Source organism: Hyperolius riggenbachi, chromosome 2 (assembly GCF_040937935.1).
Source record: "Hyperolius riggenbachi isolate aHypRig1 chromosome 2, aHypRig1.pri, whole genome shotgun sequence".
NCBI lineage: Eukaryota > Metazoa > Chordata > Amphibia > Anura > Hyperoliidae > Hyperolius > Hyperolius riggenbachi.
The window spans coordinates 534,863,484-534,882,968 of NC_090647.1; the positions used below are offsets into that span (position 1 = coordinate 534,863,484).

The 19,485-nt window shown below is 50.5% G+C and overlaps 1 non-coding gene and 24 pseudogenes across 1 annotated transcript; all 25 read right to left on the reverse strand.

Moving 5' to 3' along the window:
• Positions 1-2: 2 nt before the first annotated feature.
• Positions 3-121, reverse strand: LOC137552640 (5S ribosomal RNA; annotated as a pseudogene).
• Positions 122-401: 280 nt separating this feature from the next.
• LOC137552448 (5S ribosomal RNA) lies at positions 402-520 on the reverse strand (annotated as a pseudogene).
• Positions 521-602: 82 nt separating this feature from the next.
• LOC137553736 (5S ribosomal RNA) lies at positions 603-721 on the reverse strand (annotated as a pseudogene).
• Positions 722-952: 231 nt separating this feature from the next.
• On the reverse strand, positions 953-1,071 carry LOC137554176 (5S ribosomal RNA; annotated as a pseudogene).
• Positions 1,072-1,152: 81 nt separating this feature from the next.
• On the reverse strand, positions 1,153-1,271 carry LOC137551400 (5S ribosomal RNA; annotated as a pseudogene).
• An 81-nt stretch (positions 1,272-1,352) lies between these two features.
• Positions 1,353-1,471, reverse strand: LOC137553080 (5S ribosomal RNA; annotated as a pseudogene).
• An 82-nt stretch (positions 1,472-1,553) lies between these two features.
• LOC137551375 (5S ribosomal RNA) lies at positions 1,554-1,672 on the reverse strand (annotated as a pseudogene).
• An 81-nt stretch (positions 1,673-1,753) lies between these two features.
• On the reverse strand, positions 1,754-1,872 carry LOC137559003 (5S ribosomal RNA; annotated as a pseudogene).
• A 230-nt stretch (positions 1,873-2,102) lies between these two features.
• LOC137552677 (5S ribosomal RNA) lies at positions 2,103-2,221 on the reverse strand (annotated as a pseudogene).
• An 82-nt stretch (positions 2,222-2,303) lies between these two features.
• LOC137553415 (5S ribosomal RNA) lies at positions 2,304-2,420 on the reverse strand (annotated as a pseudogene).
• An 81-nt stretch (positions 2,421-2,501) lies between these two features.
• LOC137552012 (5S ribosomal RNA) lies at positions 2,502-2,620 on the reverse strand (annotated as a pseudogene).
• Positions 2,621-2,914: 294 nt separating this feature from the next.
• Positions 2,915-3,033, reverse strand: LOC137552013 (5S ribosomal RNA; annotated as a pseudogene).
• Positions 3,034-3,114: 81 nt separating this feature from the next.
• On the reverse strand, positions 3,115-3,233 carry LOC137553750 (5S ribosomal RNA; annotated as a pseudogene).
• Positions 3,234-3,516: 283 nt separating this feature from the next.
• On the reverse strand, positions 3,517-3,635 carry LOC137552938 (5S ribosomal RNA; annotated as a pseudogene).
• An 81-nt stretch (positions 3,636-3,716) lies between these two features.
• Positions 3,717-3,835, reverse strand: LOC137557955 (5S ribosomal RNA; annotated as a pseudogene).
• Positions 3,836-4,086: 251 nt separating this feature from the next.
• On the reverse strand, positions 4,087-4,205 carry LOC137553050 (5S ribosomal RNA; annotated as a pseudogene).
• Positions 4,206-4,286: 81 nt separating this feature from the next.
• LOC137552001 (5S ribosomal RNA) lies at positions 4,287-4,405 on the reverse strand (annotated as a pseudogene).
• Positions 4,406-4,487: 82 nt separating this feature from the next.
• On the reverse strand, positions 4,488-4,606 carry LOC137551247 (5S ribosomal RNA; annotated as a pseudogene).
• Positions 4,607-4,836: 230 nt separating this feature from the next.
• LOC137556641 (5S ribosomal RNA) lies at positions 4,837-4,955 on the reverse strand. Its single transcript, XR_011029282.1, has one exon. It is a non-coding gene; the product is annotated as a 5S ribosomal RNA (ribosomal RNA).
• An 81-nt stretch (positions 4,956-5,036) lies between these two features.
• Positions 5,037-5,155, reverse strand: LOC137553612 (5S ribosomal RNA; annotated as a pseudogene).
• An 81-nt stretch (positions 5,156-5,236) lies between these two features.
• LOC137549888 (5S ribosomal RNA) lies at positions 5,237-5,355 on the reverse strand (annotated as a pseudogene).
• Positions 5,356-5,473: 118 nt separating this feature from the next.
• Positions 5,474-5,592, reverse strand: LOC137549246 (5S ribosomal RNA; annotated as a pseudogene).
• An 82-nt stretch (positions 5,593-5,674) lies between these two features.
• Positions 5,675-5,793, reverse strand: LOC137558776 (5S ribosomal RNA; annotated as a pseudogene).
• An 82-nt stretch (positions 5,794-5,875) lies between these two features.
• On the reverse strand, positions 5,876-5,994 carry LOC137552843 (5S ribosomal RNA; annotated as a pseudogene).
• Positions 5,995-6,076: 82 nt separating this feature from the next.
• LOC137553413 (5S ribosomal RNA) lies at positions 6,077-6,195 on the reverse strand (annotated as a pseudogene).
• Between the last annotated feature and the right edge of the window lie 13,290 nt (positions 6,196-19,485).

A 19,485-nucleotide genomic window follows, 5' to 3' on the forward strand; every position in this document is an offset into this window, starting at 1 on the left:
AAAGCCTGCAGCACCTGGTGTTCACAGCCGGTCTCCCACGCAGCTACTAACCAGGCCTGATGCCACTTAGCTTCCGCGATCTGACGAGAGCAGACGCTTTCGGCTTAGTGTGGCCACAGGCGAAATCCAAGGCACCGTTCCAGCGCTTTGAAAGTGAGGCTTCCCACGTGCTCATAGCCATTGGACTGCAAACCCAAAGAATGCCTGCAGCACCTGGGGTTCACAGCCAGCCTCCCACACAGCTACTAACCAGGCCTGAAGACGCTTAGCTTCCACGATCTAACGAGAGCATGCGCTTTCAGCTTAGTGTCGCCGCAGGCAAAATCCAAGTCGCCGTTCCTGCGCCTTGAGGGTGAGGCTTCCCACGTGCTCATAGCCATTGGACCGCAAACCCAAAAACAAGCCTGCAGCACCTGGGGTTCACAGCCGGTCTCCCACGCAGCTACTAACCAGGCCTGAAGCCGCTTAGCTTTTGCGATCAGACGAGAGCGGGCACTTTCGACTTAGTGTGGCCACAGGCGAAATCCAAGGCGCCGTTCCTGCGCCTTGAAAGTGAGGCTTCCCACGTGCTCATAGCCATTGGACCGCAAACCCCCAAAAAGAGCCTGCAGCACCTGGGGTTCACAGCCAGTCTCCAACGCAGCTACTAACCAGGCATGAAGCCGCTTAGCTTCCGCGATCTGACGAGAGCGGGCACTTTCTGCTTAGTGTGGCCGCAGGCGAAATCCAAGGCGCCGTTCCTGCGCCTTGAAAGTGAGGCTTCCCACGTGCTCATAGCCATTGGACTGCAAACCCAAAGAAATGCCTGCAGCACCTGGGGTTCACAGCCGGTCTCCCACACAGCTACTAACCAGGCCTGAAGTCGCAGGCAAAATCCAAGTTGCCGTTGCTGCGCCTTGAGGGTGAGGCTTCCCACGTGCTCATAGCCATTGGACCGCAAACCCCCAAAAAGAGCCTGCAGCACCTGGGGTTCACAGCCAGTCTCCAACGCAGCTACTAACCAGGCCTGAAGCCGCTTAGCTTCCGCGATCTGACGAGAGTGGGCGCTTTCGGCGTAGTGTGGACGCAGGCGCAATACAAGGCGCCGTTCCTGCGCCTTGAAGGTGAGGCTTCCCACGTGCTCATAGCCATTGGACCGCAAACCCCAAAAAAAGCCTGCAGCACCTGGGGTTCACAGCCAGTCTCCCACGCAGCTACTAACCAGGCCTGAAGCCGCTTAGCTTCCACAATCTAACGAGAGCGGGCGCTTTCGGCTTAGTGTGGCCGCAGGCAAAATCCAATTCGCCGTTCCTGCGCCTTGAGGGTGAGGCTTCCCACGTGCTCATAGCCATTGGACCGCAAACCCCTAAAAAGGCCTGCAGCACCTGCGGTTCACAGCCGGTCTCCCACGCAGCTACTAACCAGGCCTGAAGCCGCTTAGCTTCCGCAATCTGACAAGAGCGTGCGCTTTCGGCTTAGTGTGGCCGCAGGCGAAATCCAAGGCGCCGTTCATGCGCCTTGAAGGTGAGGCTTCCCACGTGCTCATAGCCATTGGACCGCAAACCCCCAAAAAAAGCCTGCAGCACCTGGGGTTCACAGCCGGTCTCCCACGCAGCTACTAACCAGGCCTGAAGACGCTTAGCTTCCACGATCTAATGAGGGCGGGCGCTTTCGGCTTAGTGTGGCCGCAGGCAAATTCTGAGTTGCCGTTGCTGCGCCTTGAGGGTGAGGCTTTCCACGTGCTCATAGCCATTGGACCGCAAACCCAAAAAAAAGCCTGCAGCACCTGGGGTTCACAGCCGGTCTCCCACAAAGCTACTAACCAGGCCTGAAGCCGCTTAGCTTCCGTGATCTGACGAGAGCGGGCGCTTTCGGCTTAGTGTGGCCGCAGGCAAAATCCAAGGCGCCGTTCCTGCGCCTTGAAAGTGAGGCTTCCCACGTGCTCATAGCCATTGGACTGCAAACCCAAAGAAATGCCTGCAGCACCTGGGGTTCACAGCCGGTCTCCCACACAGCTACTAACCATGCCTGAAGCCGCAGGCAAAATCCAAGTTGCCGTTGCTGCGCCTTGAAGGTGAGGCTTCCCACATGCTCATAGCCATTGGACCGCAAACCCAAAAAAAAGCCTGCAGCACCTGGGGTTCACAGCCGGTCTCCCACGCAGCTACTAACCAGGCCTGATGCCACTTTGGTTCCGCGATCTGACGAGAGCGGGCACTTTTGGCTTAGTGTGGCCGCAGGCACAGTCCAAGGCACCGTTCCTGCGCCTTGAAGGTGAGGCTTCCCACGTGCTCATAGCCATTGGACCGCAAACCCCCCAAAAAAGCCTGCAGCACCTGGGGTTCACAGCCACTCCCACGCAGCTACTAATCAGGCCTGAAGTCGCTTAGCTTCCGCGATCTGACGAGAGCGGGCGCTTTCGGCTTAGTGTGGCCGCAGGCGTAATCCAAGGCGCTGTTCCTGCGCCTTGAAGGTGAGGCTTCCCACGTGCTCATAGCCATTGGACCGCAAACCCAAAAAAAAGCCTGCAGCACCTGGGGTTCACAGCCAGTCTCCCACGCAGCTACTAACCAGGCCTGAAGCCGCTTAGCTTCCACGATCTGACAAGAGCGGGCGCTTTCAGCTTAGTTTGGCCGCAGGCGAAATCCAAGGCGCCGTTCCTGCACCTTGAAGGTGAGGCTTCCCACGTGCTCATAGCCATTGGACCGCAAACCCCAAAAAAAGCCTTCAGCACCTGGGGTTCACAGCCGGTCTCCCACGCAGCTACTAACGCAGCTACTAACCAGGCCTGATGCCACTTAGCTTCCGCAATCTGACGAGAGCGGGCACTTTTGGCTTAGTGTGGCCGCAGGCACAGTCCAAGGCGCCGTTCCTGCGCCTTGAAGGTGAGGCTTCCCACGTGCTCATAGCCATTGGACCGCAAACCCCCCAAAAAAGCCTGCAGCACCTGGGGTTCACAGCCACTCTCCCACGCAGCTACTAATCAGGCCTGAAGCCGCTTAGCTTCCGCGATCTGACGAGAGCAGGCGCTTTCGGCTTAGTGTGGCCGCAGGCGAAATTCAAGGCGCTGTTCCTGCGCCTTGAAGGTGAGGCTTCCCACGTGCTCATAGCCATTGGACCGCAAACCCAAAAAAAAGCCTGCAGCACCTGGGGTTCACAGCCGGTCTCCCACACAGCTACTAACCAGGCCTGAAACCACTTAGCTTCCACAATCTGATGAAAGCGGGCTCTTTCGGCTTAGTGTGGCCGCAGGCAAAATCCAAGGCGCCGTTCCTGCGCCTTAAGGGTGAGGCTTCCCACGTGCTCATAGCCATTGGACCGCAAACTCCAAAAAAAAGCCTGCAGCACCTGGGGTTCACAGCCACTCTCCCACGCAGCTACTAATCAGGCCTGAAGCCGCTTAGCTTCCGCCATCTGACAAAAGCAGGCGCTTTCGGCTTAGTTTGGCCGCAGGTGAAATCCAAGGCGCCGTTCCTGCGCCTTGAAGGTGAGGCTTCCCACGTGCTCATAGCCATTGGACTGCAAACCCCCAAAAAAAGCCTGCAGCACCTGGGGTTCACAGCCGGTCTCCCACGCAGCTACTAACCAGGCCTGAAGACGCTTAGCTTCCACGATCTAACGAGGGCGAGCGCTTTCGGCTTAGTGTGGCCGCAGGCAAAATCCGAGTTGCCGTTGCTGCGCCTTGAGGGTGAGGCTTCCCACGTGCTCATAGCCATTGGACCGCAAACCCAAAAAAAAGCCTGCAGCACCTGGGGTTCACAGCCGGTCTCCCACGCAGCTACTAACCAGGCCTGAAGCCGCTTAGCTTCCGCGATCTGACGAGAGCAGGCGCTTTCGGCTTAGTGTGACCGCAGGCGAAATCCAAGGCGCCGTTCCTGCGCCTTGAAAGTGAGGCTTCCCACGTGCTCATAGCCATTGGACTGCAAACCCAAAGAAATGCCTGCAGCTACTAACGCAGCTACTAACCAGGCCTGAAGCCGCTTAGCTTCCGCGATCGGACGCTTTCGGCTTAGTGTGGCCACAGGCGAAATCCAAGGCGCCGTTCCAGCGCTTTGAAAGTGAGGCTTCCCACGTGCTCATAGCCATTGGACTGCAAACCCAAAGAAATGCCTGCAGCACCTGGGGTTCACAGCTGGTCTCCCACACAGCTACTAACCAGGCCTGAAGACGCTTAGCTTCCACGATCTAACGAGAGCGTGCGCTTTCAGCTTAGTGTGGCCGCAGGCAAAATCCAAATCGCCGTTCCTGCGCCTTGAGGGTGAGGCTTCCCACGTGCTCATAGCCATTGGACCGCAAACCCAAAAACAAGCCTGCAGCTCCTGGGGTTCACAGCCGGTCTCCCACGCAGCTACTAACCAGGCCTGAAGCCGCTTAGCTTCCGCGATCTGACAAGAGCGGGCACTTTCGACTTAGTGTGGCCACAGGCGAAATCCAAGGCGCCGTTCCTGCGCCTTGAAAGTGAGGCTTCCCACGTGCTCATAGCCATTGGACCGCAAACCCCCAAAAAGAGTCTGCAGCACCTGGGGTTCACAGCCAGTCTCCAACGCAGCTACTAACCAGGCCTGAAGCCGCTTAGCTTCCGCGATCTGACGAGAGCGGGCACTTTCGGCTTAGTGTGGCCGCAGGCGAAACCCAAGGCGCCGTTCCTGCGCCTTGAAAGTGAGGCTTCCCACGTGCTCATAGCCATTGGACTGCAAACCCAAAGAAATGCCTGCAGCACCTGGGGTTCACAGCCGGTCTCCCACACAGCTACTAACCAGGCCTGAAGCCGCAGGCAAAATCCAAGTTGCCGTTGCTGCGCCTTGAGGGTGAGGCTTCCCACGTGCTCATAGCCATTGGACCGCAAACCCAAAAAAAAGCCTGCAGCACCTGGGGTTCACAGCCGGTCTCCCACGCAGCTACTAACCAGGCCTGAAGCCGCTTAGCTTCCGCGATCTGACGAGAGCGGGCGCTTTCGGCTTAGTGTGGCCACAGGCGAAATCCAAGGCGCCGTTCCAGCGCTTTGAAAGTGAGGCTTCCCACGTGCTCATAGCCATTGGACTGCAAAACCAAAGAAATGCCTGCAGCACCTGGGGTTCACAGCCGGTCTCCCACACAGCTACTAACCAGGCTTGAAGACGCTTAGCTTCCACGATCTAATGGGAGCGTGCGCTTTCAGCTTAGTGTGGCCGCAGGCAAAATCCAAGTCGCCGTTCCTGCGCCTCGAGGGTGAGGCTTCCCACGTGCTCATAGCCATTGGACCGCAAACCCAAAAACAAGCCTGCAGCACCTGGGGTTCACAGCCGGTCTCCCACGCAGCTACTAACCAGGCCTGAAGCTGCTTAGCTTCCGCGATCTGACGAGAGCGGGCACTTTCGACTTAGTGTGGCCACAGGCGAAATCCAAGGCGAAATCCAAGGCGAAATCCAAGGCGAAATCCAAGGCGCCGTTCCTGTGCCTTGAAAGTGAGGCTTTCCACGTGCTCATAGCCATTGGACCGCAAACCCCCAAAAAGAGCCTGCAGCACCTGGGGTTCACAGCCAGTCTCCAACGCAGCTACTAACCAGGCCTGAAGCCGCTTAGCTTCCGCGATCTGACGAGAGCGGGCGCTTTCGGCTTAGTGTGGCCGCAGGAACAATACAAGGCGCTGTTCCTGCGCCTTGAAGGTAAGGCTTCCCACGTGCTCATAGCTATTGGACCGCAAACCCCTAAAAAAAGCCTGCAGCACCTGGGGTTCACAGCCGGTCTCCCACACAGCTACTAACCAGGCCTGAAGCCGCTTAGCTTCCACGATCTAACGAGAGCGGGCGCTTTCGGCTTAGTGTGGCCGCAGGCAAAATCCAAGTCGCCGTTCCTGCGCCTTGAGGGTGAGGCTTCCCACGTGCTCATAGCCATTGGACCACAAACCCAAAAAAAAAGCCTGCAGCACCTGGGGTTCACAGCCGGTCTCCCACGCAGCTACTAACCAGGCTTGAAGCCGCTTAGCTTCCGCAATCTGACGAGAGCGGGCGCTTTCGGCTTAGTGCGGCCGCAGGTGAAATCAAAGGTGCCGTTCCTGCGCCTTGAAGGTGAGGCTTCCCACGTGCTCATAGCCATTGGACCGCAAACCCCCCAAAAAAGCCTGCAGCACCTGGGGTTCACAGCCAGTCTCCCACACAGCTACTAACCAGGCCTGAAGCCGCTTAGCTTCCACAATCTGACAAGAGCGGGCACTTTCGGCTTAGTGTGGCCGCAGGCAAAATCCAAGTCGCCGTTCCTGCGCCTTGAGGGTGAGGCTTCCCATGTGCTTATAGCCATTGGACCGCAAACCTCCAAAAAAGCCTGAAGCACCTGGGCCCCACCCAGCATGCGTACACACAATATGCCACTAATAGACAGCCTTTGTCACGCCCACCCAGCATGCGCACACAATATGCCACTAATAGGCAACCTGTGTCACCCCCACCCAGAATGCGTACACACAATATGCCACTAATAGGCAGCCTGTGTCACTAAACCCAGCATGCACACACAATATGCCACTAATAGGCAGCCTATGTCACCCCCACCCAGCATGCATTTACAATATGCCACTAATAGGCAGCCTGTGTCACCCCCACCCAGCATGCGCACACACAATATGCCACTAATAGGCAACCTGTGTCAGCCCCACCGAGCTGCGCCCACACAATATGCCACTAATAGGCAGCCTGTGTCACCCCCACCCAGCATGCGCACACACAATATGCCACTAATAGGCAGCCTGTGTCACCCCCACCCAGCATGTGCACACACAATATGCCACTAATAGGCAGCCTGTGTCACCCCCACCCAGCATGCGCACACACAATATGCCACTAATAGACTAATAGGCAACCTGTTTCAGCCCCACCCAGCATGCGCACATAATATGCCACTAATAGGCAGCCTGTGTCACCCCCCCCCACCCAGCATGCGCACACAATATGCCACTAATAGGCAGCCTGTGTCAGCCCCACCCAGCATGCGCACACAATATGCCACTAATAGGCAGCCTGTGTCACCCCCACCCAGCATGCATTTACAATATGCCACTAATAGGCAGCCTGTATCACCCCCACCCAGCATGCGCACACACAATATGCCACTAATAGGCAGCCTATGTCACCCCCACCCAGCATGCATTTACAATATGCCACTAATAGGCAGCCTGTGTCACCCCCACCCAGCATGCGCACACACAATATGCCACTAATAGGCAACCTGTGTCAGCCCCACCGAGCTGCGCCCACACAATATGCCACTAATAGGCAGCCTGTGTCACCCCCACCCAGCATGCGCACACACAATATGCCACTAATAGGCAGCCTGTGTCACCCCCACCCAGCATGTGCACACACAATATGCCACTAATAGGCAGCCTGTGTCACCCCCACCCAGCATGCGCACACACAATATGCCACTAATAGACTAATAGGCAACCTGTTTCAGTCCCACCCAGCATGCGCACATAATATGCCACTAATAGGCAGCCTGTGTCACCCCCCCCCACCCAGCATGCGCACACAATATGCCACTAATAGGCAGCCTGTGTCAGCCCCACCCAGCATGCGCACACAATATGCCACTAATAGGCAGCCTGTGTCACCCCCACCCAGCATGCATTTACAATATGCCACTAATAGGCAGCCTGTATCACCCCCACCCAGCATGCGTATTGCTTAAAAAGGAAATAAACATGGCAGCCTCCATATACCTCTCTCTCCAGTTGTCCTTTAAAGGGACCACTATTGCGAAAGTTATAAATTTAAAATACATGTCAACACATACAAATAAGAAGTACGTTTCTCCCAAATAAAAAAATCCTTTTCAGGGAGCGTCTTTATAAAGGCCATGCTGAGAATCCCTATGAGGATATGGACTAATGGTCCAAATCCTGTCAGTTCTGTCAGATTTCTGCTACTAACTGTAAGTGACAGCAACATAGTAGAAAAGTAATTTATAGCTCATTTTACTCTGGGAGAAACGTGCTTTTTATTTATGTATTTACATGCATTTTAAATGTTCAAATTGTTTTGCGATAATGGTCCTTTAAGAAGAATCAGAGGATAGCTATCATGTTCCATCTCCCTGTTGGGCCTGTGTGTGAAGAGGAATGTGCAGTGTGTGTGGATCCACAGACCGAAGATGAGTGAAATTTATATTTTTCTGAGCTACATTATAATTGTGGGACTGACAGTGGAAGGTGACTGCAAGGGGTAATGAGCAGCAGCTTCTGACAGTTTGCGGCCATATTGTGTGTGTGTCGGGTTCGGTTGGGCCTTACTATCGAATGACTCGCTTCACCCTCAAGGGATTATGGGACTGGTCAGTGGACAGCATAGGAACAGTGCTGGAAGGTTTATTTACACAGGATGTTGCTGATATTGTATTGTGGAGTGGCAACCTAAAAAGGAAAGCTGTAACCTGCCATAAAAAAGTAAGATACTCACCTCAGAAGAGGGAAGATTCTGGATCCCTAATAGCCTTCCCGTTCCTCTGTGTCCCCTCGTTCCACTGCAGGGGCCCTTGTTCAAATATCCCGCCGGCTGCTTCTTCAGTTCTTCTAGTATGGAGCTGCTCATCTTTGGAAGTACCTGGAGACCCGAGTACTTCAGTGGCCCTCCGAGGGTACCCAAAGGCTTCGTCCACATTAAAGTTGAAAACTGGAACAGGGGGTGGCGGCAGTGGAACATGTCGGCGCTATATAAATACTAATGCCTTACAATTATGCCCTGCCTCTACCCAGCAGTTAACTTGTTTTGATGATTAAACCCCCTATTGTATTGTGATTACCTAGCTAGACTGTCATCAGCTTAGACTTCAGTATTCCCCACACTCAGATTATACACACGCTTTCTCACAGCCCCCTCCAATGTAACTGTCTCCTGGTATTTACATATGCAAAAATTAACATTCTCACAGTACGGCCACACGGGGAGCGCCGCACACAAGTTCAATGGACATTCTCACAGTACGGCCACAAGGGGGAGCTCCGCACACAAGTTCAATGGACATTTTCCCAGTAACGTCCACAAGGGGGAGCTCCTCGCACAATGCTGCCGGCTTACATACCGTTCCTGGATACTCCGTGGGATGCTCCTAGTCTCGTCCTCCTCGGCTGTGTAGAGCAGAGACACACCGACCTCCTCCAGCCTTTTGTCGCTCGAGCGCTGCTTCCGTTGTCCGCTGAGGTCGTGTTTCCGTCTCGCAGGTGATGTAGATGCCTTGCGCTGGTGACGTGGAGCTGTGCGATTAAGCACACCTTGCCAGTGCTGTATATACTATACTGTAATATATATGTTATATCTATTAATACAAGATTAATTCTAGGCACAGCATATACTGTCAGGCTGTATAATAGTAAGCACAGCTTTAATACAAGGTTTTCACACTGGTTTCTTCAACTAGATGTTCAAGCATTACTGTACTTGTATGCCAGCCTTGCAACACATAGCTGTCTCTTGCAGCATTTCATAGCTCCCAACTATCCCTGTTTTGGAGGGACAGTACCTCTTTGGGGACCGTGTCTCTCTTTCTTCCTCATTTGTCCCTCATTCATGACTGATGTATATATCTATGTAATCATATGTATATTTCTTATTTTCAAATGTTAATATGAAGGAAAATGAACCAGGATAGAAAGTACCAGTGTGGTTTAAATTATAAAATAACATTTTTATTTTGAAATCTTTATGGTATGCGCGACTAGGGGGGTGCCTAGGGCGTGATCAAGGGTGTGGCAGGAGTGTGGCTTAAGTGTCCCTATTTCATTATCTCAAAAAGTTGGAAAGTATGGCCAGGGCCGGTTCTAGGGGCTGGTTAGAATTTTTGGGGCACCTACACAGGTGTCCATTTAAATATCTGAATGGTTGCCTATGGCAGCGCCCAAATGTCCTATTTCAGAGTCTCCCACATAGGTAGCCAGAGAGCCCTGTTTATGTGGCAAGAGAGGGCCCCGAATACACAGCACAGCAGAGGGTGAACTAAAGTGAACCTTAACTGTATGAAAGACAAAAAAAAGTGCATTTACCAGCCCCCTGCAGCTGCCCTGTACTCATCCTCCAGCGCCCAGCAGCACCCTACTTTTGTTCTAATGAGAGCCTCTAGTCCGCTCGCCTCCTAATCGCGCTCTCATGGATGGGAGCAGTCTGCGAATTTGCAGTACTAAAAAATCTCTACTGCACATAGATGGGAGCGCTATTGAGGAGACGCACATGCGCAGTGGCCAGTCAGTCTGGAAGAGGATCTCTAAGGGGGACTGGAGGGCAGTTTAGTGACAGCATGGGCACAGGGCAGCTGCAGGGGGCTGGTAGAAGCCCCAGGTAAGTTAAACCTGTTTTTTTTTTTGTTTTTTTTTTTTACTTAATAAGGTTCCCTTTAACTCACCTCCCCAGGTTAGCAACCAGCTGCACACAAGCATATGACTGTAGGCGGAGCTTACGGCCATTGGAGACGAGGCTTATCGTGGACTAGTGGGGGGCGGGGCTGTGGTTCGATTTAGAGGCGGAGCTTTGCAGGGCCCCGGAGTCGCTTTGTAAGGGGACATTGGGCTCTATTCTCAAAGACTTCCCGCATGCGGTAAAGTACATGCGGGAAGTTTGCGACCAAATTACCGTCAAGTTGAAATTCTCAAAATGTTCTGCATGTTTTTTCCGCATGCGGAAAAAGTGCGGTAAAAGTGCGGGATTCATGCGGAAAAATTTCCGCAAAAGTCGGTATTTTCCGCAATAAAAAAATCAATTCTCAAAAATGTTCAGGCGCATCATTTCGTCGTTATTTACTGATTTTTTTTATCACCTACAAATAGTAGGTGATATATTCCGCATCCCATTGACTTTAATGAAGTCTGGAGGCTTAAGGGCTGTGCTTGCTGGACTTTAATTTTTTTTTTCTAAACACTTTTTCATGCGACCTTTTTATCGCATGATTCCCGCATGAATAATGGCTGTTTCCGCATCTTTTTTCCCGCATGCGGAAAACATGCGGAAAATATTAGTGAATGTGGAAAAAATGCGGAGTTTACCGCTGGCGGAAATATAGCGGTAACATTTTGCGGTGTTTTTGCCTGTTAGAGCCCATTGTGGTCAATGACTGCTGCTCAGGGTAAAGTCCCCCTCAGGATAAAGACCCTGACCATGTATATTTGCTACCAAAAGGAATTCCAGGAAGTTTTTTTAAGTAATCGATCAGCCCAGGATGGGTGCCATAAACCTTTTTCTGTTATAAGAAATCTTATTCTATCGCCTCCATCCTACCTCACTGTGTAATTCCTGCTACCGGCCGCTAGGGGGAGCTCCGGGATATAACTGCTTGTTCCTTCCTGGAGCTTCTGCCGGAGAATGTCGTGGCTGAGAGCTCCTGGCTATCGGGGATACAGAGAGAGAGAGAGGCCGCACGTCTGCCTCCGATGCTGCCGCCGCTCCGTCTGAGGAGGATGAGTGCCGGGGTGACGTCATAGCAGCTATTGTGACGCGCGTGTGCAGGTGGGCAGCTCGTGCACCGCTGAGGATGGCACCTGCAGTGACACGTGACCACGCCCCTCTGCTATTGCTGTGCCATGCTAGTGGATGGAGGTCAGGCATTATGTGCAATAGGGAAAGGTGAGGGAGCGTGTGGTGCACTGTATATACTGCTGTACATGCATCATGCAGTTATGTACTCAGTGATGTGCTTATGCCTATCCATACTCAAGCTTGGTACACACGTTCAATTTTGATTGGCCAATTGTATCACTGCCATGTCGTATGAGAGACTTACTTTACAAACTGGTCTTAGTATTTAAAGTCTGTTCACCCTCACTCTACATTGAGGTGGTACAAGTGGCTAGCAATTGACCAATCAATGTTGGATGTGTATGCACCCTAAGTTACTTTCCCTCTATCTGCAATGCTGGAGTTATGTGATATACACAGGGCCCGGCTGTCTTGAGTACTCTGGCCCGCCCCTTAGAATGTGGCTGCTCCTCCCCTCCTTAGTGCTGTCAGACTGGGCAGCTCCGCCCCCTGATCTCCCAGCAATACAGCAGAAGCTGTCACCTTGTTAGCCACAGCTTGGCACTGAAACACTGGCCCGCCCTTCAATATGTCACTGCCCCGCCCCTCCTCAATGCTGCTGGTGCACCCAGAAAAGCATATAGTAAAATATCTGTAGATTTAAGGCCTGTACACACTGATAATCACCAAACACAGTGTGATGCAATTTTGCTGAGGCCATCTGTTGCTGGTTTCATGACTGTTAAATTATACTTGCATTTTTTCATGCGTTTTTTTAAGGGCAGTGCTTAAAAAGCACACCGGTCACTGCGATTACGTTTTCTTAAAAACGCATTGAAACACTGTGTACAGGTCATCACAATTTTCACAATTTTTTTTAAAGGCCTTGTGATTTTAAAAACGCAGTGCAACGCATCCAGTGTGTACAGACCCTTACCGACATTCTACTATTGCAGTGAAAATGACGATAATAAAATGTCAGTAATACACACCAATATTTTATTAAAGCTAAACATAACCCTATTCTTACACTGAACACTCCCACTGTCCATGCCTATCCCTAACTTCCCTGTCCCACGGCTAACCTTAACCACCCACCCCACTTGGCCAGCTTTAATCACCCACCTCCCTCCCCCAGCTAGGAGCGCTGTAAAAACATCACTGGGGATTTTGGCACAGCTGGCACCAAATAGGAATTTCGACTAGACAGTAATTTGGGTGCCGTCAAAAGGCGCCCAAATTACTTTGAGGGACAACTGAAGTGAGAGGGATATGGAGGCTGCCATATTAAACAATACAAGTTGCCTGACAGCACTGCTGACCTATTTGGCTGCTGTAGTGTCTGAATAACACCAGAAACCAGCATGCAGCTGAACTTGTCAGACCTGACAAAATGTCAGAAACACCTGATCTGCTGCATGATTGTTCAGGGGCTATGGCTGAAAGTATTAGAGGCAGAGGATCAGCAGGGCAGCCAGGCAACTGGAATTGTTTTTAAGGAAATAAATCTGGCATCCTCCATATCCCTCTCGCTACAATTGCCCTTTAAAAACAGCGTAATTTGGTCGCCAGCAATAGCTGGCAGCTGATTTACAGCTTTGCCCATTATCCATTGCGACCTGGAGGAGGAATAGTAAATAACGCCGCCAGAACTTTTGCAGGAGCAGGGTGAGCCACTCTTCGGCTTTACCCTGCGCCCAAGTCTCCCAGTGGCTTAATTATAGGCATATCCCCAGCTAACCTTAAAGGAAAACTAATATATAAAAAAAAGTTTTACTTACCTGGGGCTTCTGCCGCCCCCCTGCAGCCTTCCTGTGCCTGCGCCATCTCTGTACGATCCTCCGGTCCCTTGCTGTGGCTGTTTTGTTATCGCAAGTCCAGGGCCTCTGCGCAGCCCGGGCAGCTCACGTCCTTGTTCGCGTTTCCCTCACCTGGAGCGTCCTGCGCAGGCGCAGTACAAGGTTTTCTCATACTGCTCCTACGCAGGATGTTCCCAGGGACGGGGTTGGCTGAAGCCCCAGATAAATGAAACTTTTTTTTTTTTTTTAATATTACTGGAGATCTGGGCTGCACAGGACGCTATCCGTCCTGTGCAGCCAGTGACAGGCTGTCTCCTGTCACATGGCGGCGATCCCCGGCCGCTGATTGCCCAGGGATCGCCGATCTGCCTTACGGCGCTGCTGCGCAGCAGCGCCGTACAATGTAAACAAAGCGGATTATTTCCGCTTGTGTTTACACTTAGCCTGCGAGCCGCCATCGGCGGCCCGCAGGCTATTCACGGAGCCCCCCGCCGTGAATTGACAGGAAGCAGCCGCTCGCACGAGCGGCTGCTTCCTGATTAATCAGCCTGCAGCTGGCGACGCAATACTGCGTCGCTGGTCCTGCAGCTGCCACTTTGCCGACGCACGGTATAAGCGTGCGGTCGGCAAGTGGTTAAGCTGCATCCAAATTGCATCCAATTTTGCATTTAGGGCAAGTTCACACCAGAGCCCACTTCTGGCGTTTTAACGCAAAGTCTATACTTTTGCGTTAACCAAGGTAAAAGGAAAGTCCATAGACTTTCCTTTTACCTTTCACACCCGACGCTGCGTTTCGATACGTTGCGGTACGACGCATCCCGGCGCATTTTATCGTTGGGAATCGCAGTTTCCCCTTCGGGGTAATTAACTACTACCGCCGCTACTCAGCGTCGCACCGGAGTTTCCCGACGACACGCCGCAACGCGTGCAGGAGCCGTTCTCCTGCACGCTTTTGGTGTGTAACGGGCCTTAGGGCAAGTTCACACCAAATTGCTAATTGTAATCGCAAACGCCTAGCAATTGTTGCGGCGATTTGCAGTAGCAATTCCCAGCATGTGCCTAGCGATCTTCTATTATTTGCTCTGTTGATTTTACAGTTTTCCTATTTTTTACATTGAGGCGTAATTGCCTCCAAAATGCTGCAGGACTTGCGCTAGGGAAAAAGTCACATCACTGTAATGATGCCCATACATGGTACAATAAAAACGTTACATTTTCCGTTTTTATTCAACTAAAACGATCTAATGAAAGTCAAAAAGAATCTTTTTTTTTTTTTTTGGATTAAGAAAAACGAATGACTATCCCGTTTGTTTTCTTCCAATAAAAATCTGATAGGACATGTTGGAAAAATCTTTATATTCGATCTAACAGAATAATTGAAAGAAATGAATCGAAAAAAAATAAAATATTGTACGATGTATTGGCACCTTAATGCAAACTAGCCCATAGAAAGACATTACCCAAGCGCTTTTCCAAACTCTACCGCTTTTGAAAGCGCTTCTGAGCGCTTTTTAAAACACCAGCGCTTTCAAAAGCGATTGGCTGATGTTTCTTAATGGGATGGATCCATAGATCACAGAGCGATGTAATTTTCTCCCAAATGCAGGTCCTGCTGCATTTGGGCCTTTTTCCACTACACAGCTGATTCGCAAAATCGCTAGTGATTTTTAAATCGATAGGGTTGTTGCTTTATCATAGAAATCATGAGAGGTATTTTGGGTACTTATCCATTAGCCGGGCGCATCCGGTAGGTGGCTCTAATTACTATTCCCCCTCCAGGCCGACATGGATAGTAGGGAAAGATGTAACTCTGGTGGTGTTTTGTCGCCACCTAGAGGATGCGCCCGGCTAACGGATAAGTACCGTATTTTCCACTATAGTGATTTGATTTGGGAATCACAAATCACAATCGCTTTCTGGAGCGATTTTTAGAGTGATAATGCAATGCAAATGAAAAATTGCAATCGCATAACAGAATGAATGAAAAATCACAATCGCCGGCATTTGTGATTGCGATTGCTAGTGGAAAAGGGCCTTTTCCACTAGCAATCGCTAACTTTCGTGCTAAACGCTAGTGATTGCGTTTCAGCAAAGTCCAAAATTCCCCTGCAATTTCCTGGCGATTGCGATCACGCTTTTGCTATGCAATGCAATGCATAGCAAAATCGAGGCGCGATCGCGCTTCAGTAAAAAACGAATTGCGGTAGTGGTAATTACCTACCGCGATCCCTATGTTAAAAAACAAACTGTAGCGATTTAAAAATCACTAGCGGTTTGCGATTTAGCATTGCAATCGCCGCTTGTGGAAAAGGGCCCTTTTATTTCTGAGGCGATTCAGCCTCAATGTTAACTATAGGAAAGTGGAAAAAGCAGTAGAATAGAGCGATTTTCCAAGCGTTTTTGTGACACAACCAGTACACTAGCAGTTGTACTGTAACCCCCCTAAAAAAAGCTACACAAAAACGCTCCAAAAATCACCAGTTATAAATAGAAAATCGCTAGGCACATGCCTAGAATCGCCTTGAAAAATCTCTCCCAAAAGCACTGAGCGTTTGCGAGTATGCTAGCGCTTTTAGGTGTTCACCAACTCTAACTCAGAAAATCAGCATCTCCTTGATCCAGGATCTTTATATAAATTATTTTTAAGGAGGGTCTTTCAAAGTTATAAAGGCCATGCTGAGAATCCCCCATGAAGAGATGGACTAGACCAAAACCTATTGGTTCCGTCAGATTGTTACTACCTACTGTAAGTGACACCAAGATGGGAGAAAAGTCATTTAAGGCTCATTTTAATCGGGGTGAAACACTGCTTATTTGTATGTGTTTACATGTATTTTACATTTTTTAATTTTCCGCGATAGTGGTTCTTTAAGAACCACAAAGAAATCATTTTTAAAATCCTTAAAGGGATACTGTAGGGGGGTCGGGGGAAAATGAGCTGAACTTACCTGGGGCTTCTAATGGTCCCCCGCAGGCATCCTGTGCCCGCGCAGCCACTCCCCAATGCTCCGGCCCCGCCTCCGGTTCACTTCTGGAATTTCTGACTTTAAAGTCAGAAAACCACTGCGCCTGCGTTGCCGTGTCCTCGCTCCCGCTGATGTCACCAGGAGTGTACTGCGCAGACACAGACCATACTGGGCCTGCGCTGTGCGCTCTTGATGACATCAGCGGGATCGAGGACACGGCAACGCAGGCGCAGTGGTTTTCTGACTTTAAAGTCAGAAATTCCAGAAGTGAACCGGAGGCGGGGCCGGAGCATCGGTGAGCGGCTGCGCGGGCACAGGATGTCTGCGGGGGACCATTAGAAGCCCCGGGTAAGTTCAGCTCATTTTCCCCCGACCCCCCTACAGTATCCCTTTAAGTGAAAGTAAAAACTGCTTCCTTTTCTTTAGTTTTGTGGACTGAGTGATGTACCTCGGGACAGGAAGAAATAAAAAACACATTAAAATTGATGACTTGGGCCACAGAACTGATCATGCATTTTTTTTTTAAGTGAGGCCTGGAACCCACTGCAAAACGCTATCGCTAATCGCAAGCGCCAGCATTTTGTAGGAGCAGTTTGTCAGCGGTTTCATGAGCGTTTTAGGAAGTGATTTTACAAAGTGCATCAATTTGCCTGCGATTGTGTAGCGAATAGCGATTAGCGTTTTAAAGCCTGATTGTTCCTTTTAATTAATTTTAATTTTGTTACAGTGTGTGGTAACGTTAAAACGCTAGCAAAATCGCTCCATGCAGGTTTTGATGAGCGGTTACGCCAGGGTTTATATACTTTACACTGAAGCTCTAACGCTCCCAAAATGCTCCATGTCCTGCGTTTGCGATTTGAGGAATCGCAAGCGCTCCAGTGGAAGTTACCCCATCCATTTACATTAGCTGAGCATTTTGGCTAAACGCTAGCGTTCTGTAACGCTCCAAAAATGCTCTCAAAATCGCACTTGTGGGTTCCAGCCCTGGGAGTCTTTTGGTTAATCCAGTTGGCAAAAATGAAACATTTGGCCAACAGGATTGTAAGCCCGCCCACCAGCGACAAGGTAGACTCTCTTCGGGCGGGGCCTACACTACACTATGCTGGCCTACTCTAATTGGTGCTAGTCACCCTGAAAGCTATTCTAGTGTTGGAGTGCATGTGTGATATGTAACACCTAATCTAATTCTACATCTCCTGCTCCTAAGTGGTGCTGCTCACCAATATGCCCTGTTCAAGTGTTTGGTGTGTGTGTGTGGGGAGGTCTAATCTTATCCTAATCTCATCTCTGTGGTTAGCACTATGCTACAGTCCATGGGATGAGGTGTTGGTCTGGGTATGTCATTCTAAAGTGAGTGTGTGTCTGTCACAGTGTGTATGTCTGGGACATACTGACTCAGTCAGTATGAGTCAGTTAAGGTAAGTTAGTCTGGGGTAAAAGCTGTCAGTGTATGTCAGTCAGTGTATGTGTGATTTATAGGGTGGTCATATATTACTTTGGTTTCCTCTTATTTGACTGGGGTACTGCTCATCCGTCCTCCGTAAAGCGGTAGCCCCCTCATTCCCTACTTTACAGTTGTACGAATGCACAGACCTGATGAGCAGCAAAGAGGACCGTATAACCACCTAAGACTATGCGACAAGGACAACCTAAAACTCTGTAAGTGCCCTAGGGGCCCCTGGAGTTCAGCGGCAGTCTAGCTCATGTAAATCCTCAGTGTAAGTTGAGGAAGAATAGACTACTCACACTAACAACAACAACAACTTCCACGCAAGCTGTTTATATCAGAAAGATATAAACAAAAGGAGTGGTCATAAATTACTTTGGTTTCCTCCTGCTCCCTGGGTGTCCACACGGAGTAGAACAAGCTAGTCTTGACTCCCCTTGCTTTCACTCAGTTTGACCGGGGTACTGCTCATCTGTCCTCCGTAAAGCGGTATCCCTCTCATTCCCCACTTTACAGTTGTACGAATGCACAGACCGGACAAGCAGCGAAGAGGACCACATGACCCCCTAAGAGTGGAAGACAAAGACAACATGAACTCTTCTACTTGCCTTAGAGGCCCCAGAGTTCAGCAACAGGTTTTCTTTGCTCATTCTCTCTAACAGGCTGGTTCATTTTAATGATCCCCATTGTAAGATGAGGAAGAATAGGCTGCCTACACTAAGCAAATAATAGTAGTTTCAGCCAAACAAATAAACTGTATCAGAAATGCGTTAATAGAAGGAGAGATGGAGCATAAATGTCAGTTGGAAGCTAGCTATAATTTTTTATCCAACCAACAAAAACCAATCTACTATAATTAACTAACCTAACCACGCAACCAACAAATATAACCTACTATATTAAGCTAAGGTAGCCATCCTAAGAAAAAAAAATACCATAATTAACTAACTGCACTTTTTGTTACCATAGCCGCCTTGCAAGACACCTTGCACACCTAACACAGTCCAGGAGCCCCAAGAGGTCTAACATCATCTGCTTCAAGAGACTCCAGAGCATCCTATTTATGCTTTTCTGGCTATTGTGATGTCATCAGGGCCCATTTTGATGTCATCAGGGACACCCCCCCCACACACACACACACACACACACACACACTATTCCCAAGCCATTTTGCATAAGTTTTCCTCATTTTTTATGTTTTTTTCTGGCCTGCAAAGCACAAATATTTGAGTCCCCATTTACTTGCATTGGGTTCGTAATTCGGCCCGAACATGCCGAATATCAGGGCGACGTTCGAACCGGAACATTTTAGTGTTCGATCAACACTTTTAGTCAGCCTGTGTCACCCGCACCCAGCATGCGCCCACACAATATGCCACTAATAGGCAACCTGTGTCACCCCCACCCAGCATGCGCCCACACAATATGCCACTAATAGGCAACCTGTGTCACCCCCACCCAGCATGCGCCCACACAATATGCCACTAATAGGCAACCTATGTCACCCCCACCCAGCATGCGCTCACACAATATGCCACTAATAGGAAACCTGTGTCACCCCCACCCAGCATGCGCTCACACAATATGCCACTAATAGGCAATCTGTGTCACCCCCACCCAGCATGCGCTCACACAATATGCCACTAATAGGAAACCTGTGTCACCCCCACCCAGCATGCGCATGCAATATGCCACTAATAGACAGCCTGTGTCACCCCCACCCAGCATGCGTACACACAATATGCCACTAATAGGCAGCCTGTGTCACCCCCACCGAGCATGTGCACACACAATATGCCACTAATAGGTAGCCTGTGTCACCC